The sequence below is a fragment of the Rutidosis leptorrhynchoides genome, chromosome 9 (assembly GCF_046630445.1).
Source record: "Rutidosis leptorrhynchoides isolate AG116_Rl617_1_P2 chromosome 9, CSIRO_AGI_Rlap_v1, whole genome shotgun sequence".
In the NCBI taxonomy this organism is placed as follows: domain Eukaryota; kingdom Viridiplantae; phylum Streptophyta; class Magnoliopsida; order Asterales; family Asteraceae; genus Rutidosis; species Rutidosis leptorrhynchoides.
In genome coordinates this window covers 40,323,286-40,329,453 of record NC_092341.1, presented here as the reverse complement: position 1 = coordinate 40,329,453, position 6,168 = coordinate 40,323,286, and positions in this window count along the sequence as shown.

The following is a 6,168-nucleotide window of genomic DNA, read 5'->3' as shown; positions in this document are numbered from 1 at the left end:
ATGAATGTGTCTAACTGATAGTTGTTAAGATGCATTAGTAAGTCTGGACTTCGACTGTGTCTGCATGTTAAAAGTTTTGCTTATCATTTTTTGTCGAAAATTACATGCTTATCATTCTTAAGTCTAGACACGTTTTACTGCATTGATTGCATAAATAGTGTATAGACAAAAATTCATATCTTAGCGTATCTGTTACTGTAAACTTTTCCTGACATCTTCCGAAAATTTCTCCGTGATTTATGGAATTTGGTATTATATATACATATGTAAATTATGTATTGAAGAATACCAAACTAAATTCTATAATCTATTTCATATCAAAAATCATCTATCTAATTATACAAGATGGATCCCGTATCTAGTTCAAATTCCTTAAATTCCGACAGCTATTCCGATATGGATATTCTCCTGAACTCTGAAGAAAGTGTAACTGGAATGGATCAACCAATTAGGCATCATCTATTCTGGATGAATTGGGGATGGGTTCGTAGCCTACTTAATTATTGGAGACAAGAAGAAGGCGATCCCTTCCATCCACCACATTGCCCTCTTGGCGAAGAACCTGAAGCACTTACCGGCGAACCTGTTCGTAATACCATTTTCTCTCTCATTTCCAGAGTATCTAGTCATGATTATATACTATCTCACATTCTAAATCTTATTCGTCCGCTCGTCCGAATCAACAATCATCCCGGTGTAGTAGAAGAAGTCAACGAGCTTCGCGCTCGGGTAGTGGCTTTGGAGAATATGGTGCAAAGGTTACAAGCACCAGCAGCATCACCGGCATCAACAGTACCACCGACAACAACACCAACAGTACCATTACCACCACCAACAACATCCGCATCGCAAACCTCAACTTCACAATCTGTTCCACGAGCATCAACGTCATACGCACCGTAGTTACCAAGAAAAACCAGCAACAATAACCGATGAAGTATTAACTCATTTTCCCTGAAGAAATTTTATGTATATTTAATATATATGAATTTTGAAATCAAAATAAATCTTTTCGTACCAAGTTATTACGTGTGAATCTTAACTGGTAGGTACTACTCGGTTAATTCATATTACTAATATGCTATGATGTACATACTTCGTTAATGACTTAACCATCATTAACTACAATCTCTGTTTCCAACTCAATGAATTCCATTTCATAATAAACTAAGTATATTATTCAATTATATGGTTGATTTTATACTTTCATCTTCGATGTATTCGAAACTTTCTAGAAAACATCATTCGTACCTTGCGAAGTTAGCAAGAGTTCCATGAGCACCAACATGATTCACTGAGAAAATATCAATAAAACTGAGTATTGATTACATTAGTGAAATACTCCGTAAAGATTATTAAATCTTTAATGTTTTATTCATTTCTAATTCAAGTCAAAAATCAAATGAGCTTAATATGATATTAACTCATCAAATCTGTATTACATCTGAAGAAAATATACATACATATATTTTCATAAAGACGGTAATAAAAATTCTTTTGTTCAAAATATTACTTGTGAAATCTTTAATGGGTAGGTAATTCCCGGGAAATATTTAAGTTCACAATTAATATGTTACACTGTACATTCTTCAACTTTGATTCAAAAATTATTAACTATGCTCACAGCGATATACAATCGTTTCCATACAAATTCAATTACATATTCTGATATTGACGGATCAGAATCCAAGTCAAGATTTAACGGGTGACATCATTCTTAGATCTCTACATCTTTCAAAGCTATACTTTGACTTCAAAAATGTGAAAGATCCTTTAGCATTGTTATTACTGAAAATAACCTTGCAATTCCTTTCCAAAAGTATCTAGTATTATCAACCGTTCAACCAGTCAACGACGACCTTTCAGACTTGTAACTTTGGCATATACGTTTTTGTTACTGGGGAACCTTTCATGTTCCACCACATTAGCAGTAAAATTTACCAACAAATTCATTGATCTTTGACCTTCCGAAAAATCCTTATACTCATTGAAACCGTATCATGTACTCATCCACATCTTGTAATGGCAATTGCCATACCAACTATCAGGAATTAGCAATCAGCATTTTGAAATCTTGTAGCACGTCTACGCCAACAGTTATATGTGTACATATAACGTCTACCTCTTGGACTTACATACTTTGAATGTGAAGTTTCCGAAAAACACCCCAAACTACGAAACTAGTTCTCCGAATTTTGGAAAAATGTTGATGAAGCAGCAAAAACTGTAAACGACCTTAACAGTCAAAAGTTTGATGATAAAGAATAGTATGGTGGTAAAGCTGAGAAAAAGAGAAAGTTTGGAACTGGAAAACGGATTGAGCAAAGTATGAAAGAGGCTGTGGATAAATCACAAGGACGAAACCTGTCTTCAAAGAATCCAAATGATTCAGTATCTGTTGAAGCCATTAACGAATACCTTGCTTCCGAATCTAAACCCTTGCGGACAATATTATTCATCATCCTCTGATATTAGAAATTCTAAGATATCATCGTATCTTTCATTATAAATATCCTCCATATTTTTGGAGATAATTTCATAATCATTCTTATCGAAAATCAATTTTCTCTTTACGATATCTGTGTTACACCATAAAAGAAACTATTTTAGTTTCTAAATTCTGAAACTTTCAAGGTTAAAATATAAATGTTTTGAAGTAATGTTGGGAATTGAAGCATGAGTTAATATAATATAATGACACTTGATCAACGTGATTATATTACAGTAAGTTATGCTGAGTTTCTAATGGAACGTGATAAAGGTTCACATATCATACCCTCATCATGAACCATGTTACATAACTCTTTCATTCTATTTAACCTCTAAACATATCCAGAAAATATTTTTCTTGATGATTCGGTCTTTTTCGAGGTATTCTGGTAATTTGAAAAGTCAGATTGTGCCATTACCATTTCTTTCTTAGAACATTAATTATGTTCATTCCAAAATTTATACCTACGAATTCTGGACCATTATTCGCTTAACTTAAAGTCGGGAAGAGAAAATAAAAGCATGAAGCTCCGAAATATAATGGAAAATATAAAGCCCGAAAACAACCCCGAATTTACAAACCATGTATATCAATGCGTATAGCAATATAAAGACACAGGATAATGAAAAACACTATAACCCCAAGGTAATAGTAGAAGAAAATAACCTCCTCTGGTGGCAGATGAAAAAGAAGAATGAAGGATACGATAGCCAAGAAAATATCAAGAACCAGAACTGGATTAAGCATTTTCAAAATCTATTAGGAAGTATGAAATAAGGAAGAAGCTTATAGGAGTGGTGAAAATAAATGAAACGGAAGAGGTCAATTTATAGTAAAATATCAGACATAGCAATCGAGGCAGATTACGCATTTAATTAAAGAAGATCTTAATCTCCTTAATTTTCGAAGAATCAAATCTTATTTAGATTATGAAGATTTTCTATTCCTTAAATTACATAAATCAATCGTTAATACGTCAAGAGTTAAGACGAATCTCTATTCTTCATTTCACTCTTTTATGATAACTTCTCTCATACGCTTCAAATAATCGGATTGTTTTATCCATATTATTCAACGGTGATAAAACTCTATTTATCAACACATATACGTCATGAAAACATTTTTATTGTTAGTCATGACGACCTCACTCAAATTTCGGGACGAAATTTCTTTAACGGGTAGGTACTGTGATGACCCGGAAATTTCTGACCAAATTTAAACTTAATCTTTGTATGATTAACATTTCCGACACGATAAGCAAAGTCTGTAAAACTGAATCTCAAAATTTTTGAACTACTTTCATATATTCAAATACCTTTCGGTTATTACTATAACTTGAAAACGTCGCAATGTATTAATTGTTTGATAAAGTACATTAAACTTATTGGTTTAAATATTTATTTGAATATATATGATAAGTTGGAATATTAATTATATGAATAACTTGCGACGTATATTTAAAACGTGTTTATGAATGTTGAAAATATATACTAACTTGGTCATAAAATGATTTGTTAATATATATATATTAACAAATAGCAAGACAATGATTTATAGAAGTAAATGACCAAAACACTCGAAAGTTTAAGATACACTTTGAATGATATAGTTTATTGATAATTTAAGACTATATTTTGACAAAGGTACGAGTCACAAAACGTAAATTGCGAGTTTTCTAAGCGTACAAAAATGCGTTCGAGAAACCGGAACCGGGACATAAGTCGAGTGACAACGTACGAGTCATCGGAACGAAAATTACAAGTCAACTATGCACATGAATTTAATATAATATATAATTAATTATTTAAATTAAATATATTATATATATTATATTAAATTATGTCGACAAACAAAATTACAAAAAATATGTGAGCTGGATCTGACGGCCATGCGATCGCATGGCAAATAGGCATAAAACTCATGCGATCGCATGGGCATCAGATTCCAAAAAGTTGCCTATAAAATGCCAGTTTCTGCTCGAGTTATATTTACACCTATATTACTCCCTCTGTAATATTATTATTATTATTTATTATTTATATTAATATTATTAATATTATTATTATTATTATTATTATTAAGATTATTATTATTATTTATTTTATTATTATTAGTAGTATTATTATTATTACTAATTATATCACTTAAAATACTACGACGAGGTCATGAGCGTGTCACTTTCAAAATGGTTTTCAAGCGGGATAGAGCTAAGAAAATTATGGGTTATTGCCAAGGAGGTTATGGGTAATGTTCGGGGGTATATTTGTGAATCAAACCTAGTGTTTATCATCTCCGTTGCGTCTACGTACTTTCCTACAATATTAAATCTCAATATTGATACGTAAGCACTCATATTTAACTTTTATATATTAATTGTGTATCCATGTCTAGTGCTCGAGTATATATATTTATACATACTTGTATTCTAAATTTCGTCGTTAAACAGTTTATGATGAATCACCAATTAAATACATATGTTACTGATAAAAGGTATATGATATGCATGTTTTTGGAAAGCTGGCGAAAAATCAATAACTTTTCATTTAGAAATCGCGTAATTTCGGTGAACGAATTAAAAGATATGATCAACTGAATTATGATTGACATTGATTGAAATTACTTTTGAAACTTGTTTGTAAGAATGATAAATTGGATTTTTGAATATTACCAGGCAAGTAAATGAGTCCATATATAAGGCACGTCTCGTTTTGTTGAATTATTGTCAAAATTGACTTTTTGAAACGACTTTGGATAACTTTTGTATGTCGATCTCGAGCATTAGGATTGTTATACACTATGACCTGACCTAGCTTGATAGACATTTATTGACCAACATATGTTCTCTAGGTTGAGATCTATGGTTATTTGGTAATCCGAGTTTCGATCACATTTTGGTGAACGACTTTATATGCTGCTAAGGTGAGTTTCATTGATCCCTTTTTTTAATTGCTTTTGCAATATATATTTTTGGGCTGAGAATACATGCAATTTATTTTAAACGCAATGGATACAAGTACATACTAAATTCTACGCTGAGTTTGAACCGAAAATCCCTTAGCTTTGGTAACTGTTAACTGCCAGTTATAAGAACTGGTGGGCGCGAGTAGTAGTATATAGATCCATAGGGCTTGATATCCCCGTCCGAGCTAGAGCGCTAGCCTTTTAACGGACGTATGCTATTTGATAAGCGTACACGTTGGTTTGCGTGTATTATTAAGATGATTATACAAAGGGTACAAATTATAAATACGTTAAGTTTAGTTACCAGGGTGCTCAATTTCGTAGAATATTTTGATAAACGTTTCTGGATGAAACAACTGAAATCTTGTTATCCACTTTTATATGCAGATTATGCGAAACACTAAAACTATGAACTCACCAACCTTTGTGTTGACACTTGTTAGCATGTTTATTCTCAGGTTCCCTAGAAGTCTTCCGCTGTTTGCTTATATGATAGACAAGCTATGTCCATGGAGTCTTACATGGCATATTTTTCAAGAAAACGTTGCATTCACCAATTCATCACCATGTACCTTATTTAGACTGCATTGTCAACGGAAGTACTGTTGTAAACTATTATATAAGGTGATTGTTTATATGTAGAAATCATCAGATGTCGAAAACCTTTGATTAATATTCATTTATGGTGTGCCTTTTCAAAAGAATGCAATGTTTAT